Here is a 15,831-nt window from a genome sequence, read left to right as displayed (position 1 = left end):
GAGGACGACGGAAGGAGTCATTTTATTGCCTTTTCTTTCTGGTGTTTTCCATGAGTGTGCTCCGTTTTTTGTTTTGTTTTTTAAAGAGGCACATAATACAAGGTTCAATTTCCTGTCTCGTTCTTTGAAAAGAAAGAAATAAAAAAAATGGAAGGAAAAAAAATCCTTTTTTGTGTGTTTCCAGAGGCTTTCAAACCTTCTCTAGGAGAAAAACAAACTTAGCCTAGGCAACTGCAATTAATTAGTTAGTCTGGCAACAGTTTTTGTTTTTGTTTTTGTTTTTTTAAGTGTTTGCCTATTTCTGTGTGTGTTAGGGACCTTCTGGTACGCTAGGGAGGCATGAGCCCTTCAGAATACTCTAAGTTACAAACCAAAATGGTGCTACACCCAAACCAGACCCTTGGCAAGCATACTTGCTAAGTGTGATACTCAGTAAGTGTGTCTTTTAAACCCCGACACCGTGTGTGAGCCATGGTCTAGTCAGCACAAAGACAGCCCTGGGTTATTTTTAACACAGTGAGCAGGTGCCCGTAGCTGGGCTGTCCAAGGCCAAGGGCCTCAAGGAACACAGGCATAGTGATTTCAAACAGCTAAGGCTGGAGACAAGGCCCGAGTGACGGGGCCCCAGGGGCTTGGGGAGGACCCTGGCCTCTGAGAAAGAACTCCCACATGACTCTTGAAGCTGTTAGTGCAGAGTCAGACACTAGAATGGTGACCAGCTGCCGCCTGTTGCTAGGGCAATGCTGTGAGAAACAGGAACCCTTCAGGGAGGTATGCTGGGCAATTCTTTTCTGCCCTCTAGCGTCAGGTTAACAGAGCCCTCTGCTTAGGCTGGCCAGGCAAGGGGGCTGAGCAGAGCTCAGGGGAGGGAGGGTTTGGAGTCTGAGAGCTTCCTAACTGATATGGTAATTCCCCAGAGCTGACCTCAACAACAATACTGACCCCTGATACATGCCAGCCATCTCCCCCAGTGACTGCAGCCACCGACAAAAGACGTCACAAAATCTGTGATGTCACAGACACTTCTGATGGACTAGACGTTCTGGCCTGCCTTCATCACTGAAGGTAACTCCCATCCACTCAGTTTCAGAAATCTGAAAATCTATCCGAAGGTCCCTGGAGGATTCTCAGACCCAAGCTTAAGAGTCCTGTGAAGTCTTTCAAGGTGGCAAATGCAGCTTTCTAGTCTTTTAAAGTTTGGTTTTAAAATCAGTTAAGCAGGTAGTGTGTTGCTGCTAACCGATGCTTGCAACCCCAGAGCTAAAAGCGGGAGGTGGGAGGATTGCCATATTACAAGTTCATAGCCATCCTGAACTACACAGTGCATCCCATGCCAACCTGAGGCACCAAGTGTGAGGTCAAAAAACAAAACAAAAGAACAACAATGAGTAGCTATTGCAAAACAATGCCTTTCTGCTCAGCTCTTATTTGATGTATTGACGGGAGGCGCTTGGAGGAGCCTTTGGACATTCTTTGCAGCATGCCTCCTTCTGAACAGCGCAAAGAAAGACAGCACAGAGGTGCACTTGCCTCCCAGGCCGCTCTGTGGGAGCATCTCAGAGTCCTTGCGCTCTGCAGAGCATTTCATCACTCTCGCTCCCTGGGTTCTCGCAGACCCACTGCTTTGAACGTGGTCTAGATGGTACTGAGCACCAGCTCTGCTTTCCTAACCCCAAATTCTTTGGGCTCCAGCAACTGCCAGCTAGACACCTCAGCCTGGCCTGAAAGTCCCAACGACATCTCAAAGGCCACACAGGTCCAAAGCAAGCTCCCCCAGGCTCTTCTCCCTACACTTCTTCTCTTGAGGAGGGGGTTGCTACCACCCCGCACCAACTCAGAAGGCTTTGTGTAGTTACTCTATGCTTCCCCTCACCATGAGGGAGAGGCTGTGAGGTGGCAACTGCAGAGAGTTGGCTGTTCCCAGGAGTGTGGAGATGCCTGTGGGCGGTACAACTTAGAGCCACACAACAGCCGTGGCCACAGGAAGCAGAGATGGACACTGCTCTCAGGGTGTCCTCTGCACCCTCTTCCTCTCAGGTTATCATCAGAGTACGTCCCCCAGTCACACCACTCCGCCATTTCCCACAGCCAGTGTCTCTCTTCAGGTCTCCATGCCGTCTGCTCAGAATGACTGAAGCGCCCCCCCCCCCCCCCCGACACTGCAGCCGACCTGTTCAATTATTCCATAAACAAATATGGACAATACTGCATGCCCACGATGGTGATAGTAATGACACTGAGACCAGGTAGGCAAGGAATCAGACAGGAGGAAACCAAGGATAGCTGCTGCATGTCTGGTGCCCTGGTTAGGTAGAAAGTCAGGTGTGAGGGAGCCAAGGAAACTGTATCTCCCTGTCAGTCAGGATGTCCCTCCATGGCTGAACATCCTGGAAGCTGCAGTTCGGCTGCTCCCTCTAGATCAGAAACTCAGTCACTGGATGCGTTCCCATTTGACCCACATGTGCTCCAAGAAAGGGTCTGTGTCCTCAAGATTAATATAATTTGCTTTGTAGTTTTGACCTCCCCTGTGGGCTTTTCAAGAGGATTATGGGAAGAAATACCCTAAATGGAAGATCTGATCTACCTTGATTTGGAAGGGGAAAGAGTTGCCTTGCCATATGAATATGCCACCTGTCTCATAAATATTCATAAAACTTCTTTGGGGGCCAGAGAAATGGCTCAGCTCATAAAGGTGCCCGTCTCCAAGCCTGATGACCTGGGTTCGATCCCCAGGAACGCATGGCAGAGGAAGAGAACTGACTTTAGAAGGGTATTCTCTGACCTCCAGAGGCACATTGTGGCATGCATGTGCATGTGCACACACAAAAACAAATGTAACACAAATAAATAAGTAAATAACTTCTTTTCGATCCACAACATGCAATCTTGCTCCCCAAACCTGGGAGCAAGACCTGGGCTTCGTCACTGTTTCTCCTTCCTTTGAGAAGACAAGAGCCAAGGAGAAATCTTCACCGAGTAACTGATAGCCAAGATACGCACCATGACCTGAGATAGAAGACTTCCCTCCCTGGTGGGCCCTGGGGAGTGCTGGGGAGTGGGCGGCAGGAGGAGGCTGTGTGTGTGAGTGTGCGTGTGCGTGCGTTTGTGTGTGTGTGCATGTGTGCGTGTGCGTGTGCGTGTGTGTGTGTGTGTGATGTGGTGTGTAGCCTTTGAGGGGCGTCTCCTGGAGAACTGAGCTCTGTCCAGCTCCCCTCCTTGTGCCCGCAGAGTTTGCCTTGCTGGGCTGAGCTCTACCAGGGCTGTCCATCATCACCCTAGGGATTCTCAGACCCTGGCAGAAAAATCTACCATGACTTTTGGTCGTGACTTCACGGAGAGTGAGTTTGTAGGTTTCCTTTTTCCACAATAACAGAAAAATTCAATGATATTGGTATGACGGGAGGCCCACCCACAGCTGGGTAACTTGGTGACTGACTAATGTATTCACGCCGGAAACAGTTACTGCGGAGACATGATCCCGCCTTTGCTCTTTCACACAGGGAGTAACCACAGTGTGTCAATCAATTTGCCTCTCATCCAAAAGTATGAACACTTCCCTTTTCCCCCTTTTATTGAAAATAGATCTTTTTCTCACATAATATATCCTGGTTCTGATTGATCCTCCTCTCCTCCCCCCCCCTCCTCCCCATCGCCCCTCCTATCCAGATTTCTATCCCCTTTTCTGTCTCTCAGAAAACAAACAGGCTTCTGTGGGATAACAATAAGAGAAAATATAATAAGATAAAACAAAAGCTAACTCATGGGAATTGGACAAAACAAATAACCAGAAGAAAAAGAGCTCAAGAGAAGTCACAAAAACCAGAGATGCATCCGTTTGAACTCTCAGGAATCCCATAAGAACACTAAACTGGAAACCATAATATATACGCAAAGGATCTGAAGGGTAAAAGGATAGAGGAAATCAATAAAACAAAATAAAAATAGTAAGATAAAATTAAAAATAAAAGGAAGAGCTCTGGCATGAGTTACGAGATGAGGAACTTCTAAAGATGCCCCTGAGTTCATTCTCTGTTGGCATCTGCTGCTGGGCATGCAGCCCGCCCTTAGGAGTCCTTTGTTTCCCCAGGGAGACTCCCGTGGAGGAAACCAAATTTTCATTTGCAATGAAATTTCATTTCATTATCAATTGGTGATCGCTTCTGGGTTAGGACTGGGGGCACGTGTCCACTTTTCCTTTTAGCTCTAGGACCCCAACTGGTGCAGAGGTGTGCAGGCCCTGTGTGTGCTGTCTCAGTCTCTGGAACACTTCCCTTTTATTGTGGAAGAATTTCATCATGTTTTGTGGGGAAATTGAAAAACTGCTACTTTTTGTTTTTGTTTTTGTTTTTAAGACAGGGCTTCTCTGTGTAGTTTTGGTGGCTGTCCTGGATCTTGCTCTGTAGACCAGGTTGGCCTCAAACTCACAGAGATCCATCTGGCTCTGCCTCCTGAGTGCTGGGATTAAAGGCGTGCACCACCACCACCCAGTTTGAAGCTATTTCTTAAAGACACTGAGCCTCAAAATTTTTCAGTCAAAACTTTAAATCACAAAATAGGCGATTGAGAGATTATTATTAGAATCTAATCTAAAAGGAACTTTGTTTAAAAACTTTTGAATACATTTAAAAACAAATAGTCTCCACTTTTAGGTATTGTAAGATCTATTTCAACATATGATAAAGTATACAACTTCTCCCAGTTATCAGTAGGAAACCACATTTAAAATACAGTTCAAAGGCCGGGCATGGTAGCACATACCTACAAGCTCAGCACTTAGGAAGCAGAGGCAGGAGGATTGCTATGAGTTTGAGGCCAAGTCAGGGCTACATAGTGAGACCTTGTCTCAAAAATAACAGGGACTGGAGAGGTGGCCCAGTGATTAAGAACACATATTGCTCTTGCAGAAGACCTGAGTTCATTTCCCAGCACCCATTTTAGGGAACTCCTGCTCCAGGGGATCTTGATGTCCTCTTCCGGACTGGGCAGGTACCTGCACTCAGATGCACATACACTAACCCCATCCCCATATACACATAATAAAAATTTAATAAAACTTAAAAAAAAAAACACACATATGTGGTGGTTTGAAAGAAAATGGCCCCCACAGGCTAATAAGGAGTGGTACTATCAGGAAGTGTGGCCTTGTTGGAGTAGGTGTGGCCTTGTTGGAGGAAGTGTGTCACTGGGGGTGGGCTTTGAAGTTTCAGATGCTCAAGCCAGGCCCAGTGTCACTCTCTCCCTGCTGCCTGCCCACCACAATTAAGAACTCTGGGCTCCTTCTCCTGCACCATGTCTGCCTGCATGCCACCATGCGTCCTGACATGACAATAATAGATTAAACCTCTGAACTATAAGTCAGTCCCAATGAAATGTTTTCCTTTGTAAGAGTTGCTGTGGTCACGGTGTCTCTTCAGAGCAATAGGAGCCCTAACTAAGATACCATAGTTCAGTACTTTTTTTTCAGGATGAGACAAGGCTGTTACCAGGAACAGAAGGGTCTCTCCTATCCACTTTGAATAAATAGTCTAACCATAAGAGAAGCCTATGTATTTAATATTAATTCATTCATTGTAATTTTTTAATCTTTCAAATATTGAGTCCTCCTGGAGCACACAACTCAGCTTTTTATTGACTGGCATTTCTCACTCTGTTTTGAGGGGGACAAACGGCCAGTGCACAGCTACATGCTGTCTCCTGAAGGAGCTGAGGAGCTGGCTATGGGGACACTACTTTGCTGTGCTGACTACCTCCCCTGCAGTCACACGAGGGGCTGTAACTTGGACAGGACCATCAGAGGAGTCCTCCACGTACCTCCAGGATAATTGTGGAGGCAACAGACTGGTTCTCCTGAGAGATGCTGCCAGTCTCTCCAGGGAGGATGGGAGGGTCTCCTGAGAGATGCTGTCAGTCTCTCCAGAGAGGATGGGAGGGGTAGAATGGAGCCTAGGAAGGCAGAAGCTTCAGGATGCCTAGCACAGCGGTTGGCACCACCCAGATCTTGCTGGAGTCTCAGGGAGCTCTTTCTTTCTTTCTTTCTCTTTTTTTTTCTTTTGGTTTTTCAAGACAGAGTTTCTTTGTGTAGCCTTAGCTGTCCTGGAACTAGCTCTGTAGACCAGGCTGGCCTCGAACTCACAGAGATCCTCCTGCCTCTGCCTCCCGAGTGCTAGGATTAAAGGCGTGCACCACCACTGCCTGGCCAGGGAGCCATTTCTAAGGGGGAGAGAGGAGGATAAAGAGGAGGAGCCAATTGTGACAGCAGCCAGCTCTCGGGAGAACTGTCTGACATGGCGTTCAGTCCCCACAGCAGCCTGGTGGGGAGGATGCTCACAGTCTCCAACCTCAGATGAGGACATCAAGGCTCATGGAACAGCTTGTGCAGGTCCCATAGCTGCTAGGCAGTGTAGCAGCATTCTTCTGGGCATACAAAGTGCACCATCTGAGGGGGCCACTCTTCAGATATCCTCTGGGTGCCCTAGCACTAGCGCCCTGATGACTGCTTGCTCAATCAGCGGTGACAGTCCTGAGAGTTGGTGATGTTATGTCTCCCACATCATTGTGTAAACAGGTGCTGGGCTGAGTCGGGCAGCTGGACCTTCTTCACCTCAGCTCTGCTGGAATCCTCACAATGCTGTATCCTGACCTCCTTGACACGTTTCCTCTCTTGTTTCAAGTCACAAAAGAGGAAGAAGCTTCCAAAGGTGATCTGGCAGAGCCACGCTCCCAAGCAGGCCAGTGCCATTCTTCCCAGTCTTGACAGGTGACCTGTCTGAGGCCACATGGCTCATCCATCAAGCACCGAGGCTGCCACCCACCCACTCTCTTGGTGATGCTGCCAATGCCCACCAGCTGTGATACAGACACACTAGACAGCTTCACTTTGGACATTTCAGAGTTCTTCCTCTGTGGAAAAAAGCCAATTGACAGATCGTTCTCAGAGCATGTGTTACTTTTCCCTCTTTAAAATCCCAACTGGCAGCCGGGCGGTGATGGCGCATAACTTTAATCCCAGCACTCAGGAGGCAGAGGCAGGCAGATCTTTGCGAGTTCAAGGCCAGCCTGGTCTACAGTGCGAGATCCAGGAAAGGTTCAAAGCTACACAGAGCAACCCTGTCTCAAAAAACAAAAAACAACAACAACAACAAAAAACAAACAAACAAAAATATCCCAACCAGCAGCAGGCACCAATAGTCTAACTCTTGTCAGCCTTGCCTCCAAACCAGAAGCAACAACTGGGAATGTGCACACAAAGGACCACAAGGGGATGCTCGCCACAGTGACTTTTAGAAGAGAAAGCCATCAGCTTCAATTAATAATAATAATAATAATAATAATAATAATAATACCCTGTGAGTCACACAAATAGAAAGATAGAACACTTAAAAGCCATTCGGCAGAAAAAGCACATTTAGAAAGATTACAAAAGATATGCTCAAAATGTAAAGATTCAAACAGAGAGGTCCTAAGAAAGTAGCAGAGCAGGCTTCCAAAGACCAGGCCACTCGCCTTCAAATTTTAGACTACGCAAGCCATTGAGCAGTGTTCCTTTCTAGAAAGTCCTCCCTGGGATACACAGAGCATCCCTGGCTTCTTCCAGAGGTGGCACCGTTCCAGCCTTCAACACCCTGCTCCATGTCCAGGTTCCTGTTGTTTGCTGAGGGGCCAATCCGTGGCACTATGGAGAACTCAACAGTGGCATCTGGCAGAAGCTCTGGGTGGCTGCCACAGGCATATGTGTAGACAGACACAACCAGCCTTTGCCAAGATCCCAGCTCCGGGGAAGAGGCCTCCCCTCTCCATGCACAGTCCCACTGAAGTCCCAGCTGTGACTCAGTGGACCATGGCCCTTCCATGTCCATGCACAGCACTGAGATTTCTCTGGATGAGGACCCTGGGACCTGCCTCCTGTAAGACACAAGTGAAGTTCTTTTCTGTGTCCTTTCTGAGGATCCCATTTGCCCATCTCCACACATCCTCCTCAGGAAGCCATTCCTCTGTCCATCCTCAGTGCTCTGATCTCCTGGACTTTTAAAGAGAGATCATGGCCCCATGTGGATGGGCCACCCACTGTGGTGGGTGACTTCCTGCTCTCCCCTATTCATTCAGTCCTACAGGTGTCTTAGTGAGGGTTTCTGTTGCTGTGAAGAAAAACCACGGCCACAGAAACTCTTAAAAAGAAAAACATTTAATTGGGGCTGGCTTACAGTTCAGAGGTTTAGTCCATTGTCATCATGGCGGGGAGCATGATGGCATGCAGGCAGACATAGTGCTGGAGAAGGAGCCCAGAATCTACATCTGGAACAGCAGGCAGCGGGAAAGAGAGAATGACACTGGCCTGACTTGAGCATCTGAAGCCTCAGAGCCCACCCCCGGTGACACCCTTCCTCCAACAAGACCACACCTCCTAATAGTGCCACTCACTATGAGCCTGTGGGGGCCATTCTCATTTAAACCACCACAACAGGGCTGACTGTTTATTAAACTATTCCACTTGGGCAACCCTCAGCTACCTCACACACATCACCTGCAGAGGCATCTTAGCTCCTCATAGGCACCCCACTGGCCCTGAAGGTCTCTAGTCTATGAATCAAGTATATCATCATACCATTCTCTCCAGGCACCCTCATGGGAAGCTCGGAAGCCATTCTGTGTACCTGTCAGGCCACTAGAATAAAATAGCACAGATTGTGGCCGGGAGAAATACCTGATAGTAAAGTGCTTGGTAATGTAAGCGTGAGGACCTGAGTTCAATCCCCAGAACCCACATGGATAGTAATAATAATAATAATATAAAAAAATAGCAGCCAGTGTGTACCTGTAACCTTGACAACGGAGACAGACAGATCCCTGACAGGCCAGTCAGGCCAACTGAATTAGAAAGTTTCAGGCCAGTGAGAGACCAAATAAAACAAGTTGGACCTTTCCCAAGGCTTAACATATATAGCTGTTCTCTGATCTCTCCACACACTTGAGCACACACAAATGTACACAAACACCCACACAGTATCTTGGTGTCTTATTAATGACAGCAACTATTTGCGGGCTACAAGTCTAAGACCAAGGTGCAGCTAGGCTCAGTGTCTAGGAAGGCCCCTTTGGGCTTCATAGATGGAGCTCCCCACTGTGTCCTCCCACTGTGGGCGTGGTCAAATGTCCTCCCCTGAACCTCCTTTATAAGGGCACTGATTCACTGACAAGGGCCCCACCCTCACACCCAATAGGAAGATTTCAGTTCTCTACACTGCCACCTCTCAGGTTAGGGCTTCAATATGGACTTTGAAGGACACACACATTCAAACTGGAGTGACCCTTTCCCTCTCCATCCCACAGACTGGTCACCTTAAGCAATCATTTGCTAAAACCCCCAAATACTAATCATCTTAGTTAAACGGGTTCTAGTTTTTAATGTTAACGGCTGTGTTTTAATTCGGAGAAAATAGGTTTCTCTATAAATAGCCAGGTCAAGAACAGAGTCGCAGCCTGTCCCAGTTACAGGTAGTATTATTGGATTTTTCTTTGGAACAAAACATTTCAGGTCAGTTTGTGACATTATGTCATATATCTTCAAGTCCCAAAAGGAAAAAAATACATCTAGTAGTTGGACCTGAGCCTACAGACAGTTGTGAGCTGCTATATGGTTGCTGAGGATCAAACCCAGGTCCTCTGGAAAGAGCAGCCAGTGCTCTTAACCACTGAACCATCTCTCCAGCCCTGATATTTTGATTTAATAAACTATATATTTCATCAATGTGCCAGAAACAAAGATGTCCATGTAATATCAGCAAAGTTAAAATGTTCAAGTGTCTTAAAGTCTATACTTCATTCTTCCCGATAAAATTACTCTTGACTTAAAAATGTTCTCAGTATAACCCAGGTGTTATAGAGTCAATACCAATTTGCTTATACAGCATGGTTTGTTTTGGATGACCTAGGTCATTTATAGTACACAATTAACATTGGTGGTACCAAAACCCAACTCTTAACAAACACATTTAGGCCAGATACACGTGACACTCAGAGAAAGATCACCCTACCCTGTGGTGATACATTGTGCACCCTAATAAACTTGCCTGAGGATCAGAGGACAGAGCCAGTCACTAGATTAGACATAGAGGTCAGGCAGTGGTTGCACACACCCTTAATCCTATCACTCAGGAGGCAGAGATCTGGATCTCTGTGAGTTCAAGGCCACACTGTAAGCAGAGCCAGGCAGTGGTGGTACACGCCTTTAATCCCAGTACTGGGAAGCACACACCCCTTTAATCCCAGGAAGTGATGGCAGGGCAGAGAAAGGTATATAAGGCACGAGGAAACACTCTTTAGAGTGAGGATTTCGCAGAGGTAAGAACTAGTGGCTGGCTGCTCGGCTTCTCTGATCTTTCAGCTTTCACCCTGACATCTGGCTCTGGGTTTTTTAATCTAAGATTTGAACAACACTACCCCACCTCTCACCCCTGTGTACCCTTGGTTATAAATTACAGGTTCAGGGAGTTGAGGCTCAAAATAAAACAAAACATCCACAATAACAAAACAAATGTCTTAATGCATGAATGAATTTCACACTGGAAGTCAAGTGTTCACATTTGACAAAATGAAATCAAAAGGAGACCCAGAAGTGAGAGCTGGAGGTGTGCAGAATTCTGTGGATTGCTGGCCTTGCTCATTAGAAAGCCGGTGGGCAAAAAGCAATACTTCTTTTGTTTTTGTCTCTTAATTCACTGGAGGGTTAGTATTTTTATCCTTTTGTTTGCATAATTGGCTTTTAACCAAGCCCAGCCTACTGAGTTGCTTCCCACAGTGAATAAACAGAACAACTTTGGTTTCTTGTGTGTGTGTGTGTGTGTGCGTGTGTGTGTGTGTGTGTGTGTGTGTGTGTGTGTGTGTGTGTGTGTGTGTTGATCTATACATATATGTGTGTGTGTTGATAGATACATGTGTGTATTGATATATACATACATACACACACGTGTGTGTGTGTGTGTGTGTGTGTGTGTGTGTGTGTGTGTGTGTGTGTGTGTGTTTGCCAGATCAGACATGGATATCTGGTTCTCTGTTGCTCTTTACCTTTTACATTTTAAAATGGCATTATTAATCATTATTTAATTACATGCATGTGTGTGACGGCTATGTGCATGTGAGTACAATGTCACTGGATTCCAGAAGAAGATATCGGATTCCCAGAAGCTAGAGTTACAGGTGGAGAGCCACCTAACATGGATGCTAGGACACAAACTTGGGTCCTCTGTAAGAGCAGTACATGCTCTTCATTGCTGAGCCAATTCCACAGTCCCTCTACCTTATTTTACTGACTTACTCTTTGAGATAGGGTCTCAAACCTAGGACTCACCAATAGAAAGACTAGGTGGCCCATGAGCCTCAGAGATCCTCCTTGCTCTGCTCTCCAGTGCTAGGATTATAGACATATGCCACCATGTCTGGCTTCTTACGTGGGTTCAGGGGATGGAAATCCAGGGCCTTGCACCTGCACAGCAATCTCCCCGCCCAGCACCTGCCTCCATCACTATGTACACCTCTATCTCTGTATTTTGAGACGGGATCTCACTCAGTTGCCCAGGTTTGTCTTCAGACCTTGAGCTCATTACGTCAAGCAGCTGGTTCTGCAGGTATGTGCCCCTGCAGCTGCACCACGTCATGGACTTAAACCAGTGTCCTGTACATATCCAGTCACAAAGCAAGTGAGCACATGGGCTTTGGTTGATTAGGAGACTGTCGGTCTGTCCTGTGTGCTTCCCGCTCATTTCAGGGTGACAGACATGCTGGTAGCCTGGGAATTAACCAGAAGCCACTTAGCACTCAGTGGTGAGAGGTTTTGGAGTCATTTATGTTTTAGACAACCTGTAGGTGTCAATCTAGCCACCAATATAAACCCTCTCTGTCAGAAGGTCTTGAGGGCTTCCTTAACAAAAAGCAAACCAAAATAATTGCACTTCGTTGAGATGCGACTGTGACTCAAAAAGATCACTTCCACCCGGGTATAAGCCTGTGATCTCACCTGCTTGGGAGTCTGAGGCAAGAAGATTGTTACATTTAAGGCCTTCCTGGGTAACATAGCAAGACCCCGTGAGATAGTGATCTTTAGCATTCAATTTTGTACTAAATTTGGAACCACTTGGGAGACACACCTCCAGGCATGTTTATCCAGAGAGTCTTAACTGAGGAGAGACCTATCCTAATTGTGGTGGCACCATCCCACTAGCTGGGGCCCTGTCTTGAACATAAAGGAGAAAAGAAGCCAGCTGAGTACCACTATTCATTTATCCCTACTTGCTGACTTCAGACACAAGGTAACCAGTACCTCGTACACCTGATGCCAAGCCTTACCCTCCATGATGGGCTGTACCCTCAAACTGTGAGCCAAAAAAAAAATAACACTCTTTTTACTTAAGTTGCTTTGTCAGATCAACAAGGACAATAAAGAAAGATCCCTGTCCTGAAATAATAATAATAATAATAATAATAATAATAATAATAATAATAATAAAGGCTGGTGCAGTGGTTTGAGCCAGAATGCCCACACAGACTCAGACTTTTGAACACTTGGTCCCCAGTCGGGGATGCTGTTTTGGGGGGGTTAAAAGGTAGTCTTGCTGTGGGAAGTACATCACTGGGGGCGGGACTTAAGTGTTTATTGTCTCGCTCTGCTCCCGTTCTCTATTTCGTTCTTGCAGTTTGAAAACGTGCGCTCTCGTTCCTGTCCTGGCCACCACGCCTGCTGCTTGCTGTCCCGCTTCCCTGCCGTGGCCGACTCTTATCTCTCTGTAAGCATAAGCCAAGACAAACGCATTCTTCCGCGAGTGGCTTTTAGTTGCTGCGTTCTATCACAGCGACAGAAAGTAACGGATACAGCTGACGCGCGCTTTGGCGGCAGAATGCTCGCCTGACGTGTGTAACGTGCAGGTCCCGTCCCTCGTACAGCTCAGCCAATCACACAAAATGAAAAGATACTTCTGACAGTGGTGTCCTGGAGGGGTCAGCCTTGAAGAAGTCCAAGCACAAAAACACCTTCTCGGGTCCCCGAGCTGACCACCACACACTTGCCCGGATGCAGGGGGCTAAACGAGGAGACAGGGAGACTCTGAGTTCCTGGCTGAGTGACTCTGAGGAAGGCAGGTCTCAAAGGCATCAGCAAGGGCCGCATCCCAACATAGTGACTCACGCTGTAAAATAATGGCCAACACTCTAAAATGCCAAATACCCTTAACATTCAAGCAAAGTTATTCCTGAACACCAAACAAAAATCCACCCAAATATCTAAAACCATGGAAACTGCGGAGCACGCTTCGCTCGGCTCTTTGTGGCCGATGTTCTGTCTCAAGCCCTTGCCCTGGTTAAGATCTGACTTCCACTTGCCAGCCATTCCCTCACGGAGTTCCTGGATGACTGAGTTGTTTTGTCATGAGTGTGTGAGTCACTTCCTCCGTGAACAGACCGGCCTTGGAGTCACAGAGTGACAGCCTTGTCAGACTGGAGGATCCGTGGCAGACCCTGGGCGACCTGATGTGATGCATCAGTCCCGTGGAGATGTGTGGTTCACCGGGTGGGCATGGGGCGCTGTGGCGTCTCAGGCAGGTCATAGGCCTCCTGAATCCCAGTTTTCAAATAGGAACTGGGATGGAGATAAATATGATTTAAGATTCCTTCTAGTTCTGACTTACAATGATAGTTTCACTTAAATCTGGCAAGTATTTAGCAGAGGTCCCATTCTGATATGAGCAGGTGGCCCGTGACATTTTTTCCCTTTTCTTATACTAGGGATCAAATCCAGGACTTTGTGTATGAAGGGCAAGCTCTCACCAACTGACCACATTCCTGGCCTCAATTTCTTTCTTTTTAAAATTGTGTGTGTGTGTGTGTGTGTGTGTGTGTGTGTGTGTGTGTGTGTGTGTGTGTGCGTGTGTGCGTGCGCGCGCACACGCGCACGCACACACACACAAGCCAGAGGCATCAGATCCCCCTGGAGCAGGAGTTACAGGCCTTATACAGGTGCCAGGAACGGAACTTGCATCCTCTGCAAGAGCAGCGTGTGCTCTTAATTGATGAGCCGTCTCCCCAGTCCTCATGGAATGCCTTTTTAATAGGCTGTCTTTGATGGAGTCAGCCAGTGGCTAACAGCTGCCCTCTATCCAGTACCCAGCCTATTCCTCTGTCCCCCTCACCCAGGACAGCCTGAGCCACACCCTTGGAGAGCAGCGCCTAATAACTGCTGCCTTCCAACACACCCCTGTGGCCAGCCAGGCGACAAAATCCAAAGGAATGGGCCGAAGTTACAAATGGCTTTAAACTTCAAGGCCGACTCAGAGCTATTTCTAGAGAGACACTTCTTGAGACTGTACCTCTGCAGAGGCTCTCGGGGTGGGAGGTGGGGCGGGGGGGGGGGAGTCAATACACTGCCTGGTCCTGTTCCTTGCACCTTGCGCCTTGGCCTATAAAATGGGAGCCCAGGCCAGCCCTGAGTGACAGGCTTGCCTCCGGGTCTCCTCTAGGGCTGCTGCTCCAACAGAAAACACATGTGGCAGGGTTGGGTGCAGGATCTCCTGCTGGAGTGCTGCTGCCAATGGCCCCAGCTACTGGGGAGCCATGAGTGGAGCTGGGCCACTTAGGGAGTCATCCCTGTTGTGGTCACCTGGTCTACACTAAAAGGCTTCCGTGTTGTAAAACTGTGCATTGAGGGGGCATGGAGCAGGACGAACCCCCAGTGACAACAAACGCAGCACCCCCCTCCCATCTTCACAGTGAACCAAAGAGTACTCGAAATTGGGGAGGGGGCAGACACAGAAGAAGAGGGGTTGGACTACGTGAGGGGGAACCGCTTTCTTTCAGAAGTGTATCTGCCAACCGTAACACCCATCTTCAAGAGTGCGATCCAAGAACTTCTGGTAAATCCACAAGCAGGGCACCACCCGACACACCCTGGTGCCAAGCCAGGCTGAGTGACAAAATGCAAAGGAATTGAGGCTGAGGTGACAAATGGTTCTGAAGTCTAAGGCCGACTCAGAGCTATTTCTAGAGAGCCACGTCTTGAGGCCGCTCCTCTGCAGAGGCCCCCGTTGGGGAGTGAGCATGCTGCCTGGCCCTGGCCCCTGCACACAGAGGCGTCACACTGACCATTCACAATCCCTCCACGTCAAGAGTGCAATTCAAGGACTTAGTAAATTCATAAGCAGTGCCACCTCCAGACGATCTAATTCAGGACATCGTTGTCGTCACCCCCAAAGACCACCGGCTTATGGTCTGCTCTGACCAATCGCTATAGCCAGCTCACTCCCAGGAGTCCTTTCAGCTCTGCCTAAAAGTTACACAGCTTGTTTCTGCAGCTTCCAAGTTTGGGGTTAGGAAATATCCAGAATACTGCTTTCCTCGGTCAGTGGCACCACATGTGGTAAGAAAGACACCGTGCTCGGTCTCCCGAATGGCTATTCTTCACAGCCTCACTTCTCTAGCCTCCCCTCAACATTATTCTGAGACCAACATCTTCCCACACCTTCAATCTTCCAGGCCCTGGTAACTGAGGTTCAATTCTCTGCTTCTGTAAGAGTTCAGCTCTTTAGATCCCGAGTTACTTGGGATCAGGCAGTCTTATGTGCTGGGTTTATTTCTGTCGCCAGTGGTCTCCATATTCATTGCAAGGGTCAGGATTTCCTTCTCTAGGGCGGAATGGTGTCCCAATGTCACTCAGCCTGCCATATTTTCTCCACCCGACATCTGTTGCTATACCCTGGCTGCTATGAATAAAGGCACAGTAAACTGGGAGTGTAGACACACACACACACACACACACACACACACACACACACACACACACACCTCCACATG

The 15,831-nt window shown here is 47.8% G+C and overlaps 1 protein-coding gene across 38 annotated transcripts in view; it reads right to left on the bottom strand.

The window, feature by feature from the left end:
• Lrrfip1 (LRR binding FLII interacting protein 1) overlaps window positions 1–15,831 on the bottom strand; it is a 132,310-nt gene that overhangs the window by 91,691 nt on the left and 24,788 nt on the right. The window lies entirely within an intron of this gene.

Source organism: Peromyscus maniculatus, chromosome 13 (assembly GCF_049852395.1).
Source record: "Peromyscus maniculatus bairdii isolate BWxNUB_F1_BW_parent chromosome 13, HU_Pman_BW_mat_3.1, whole genome shotgun sequence".
Lineage (NCBI taxonomy): Eukaryota > Metazoa > Chordata > Mammalia > Rodentia > Cricetidae > Peromyscus > Peromyscus maniculatus.
The sequence above is the reverse complement of the archived record's forward strand: the minus strand, read 5'-3'. Positions and strand labels throughout refer to the sequence as shown.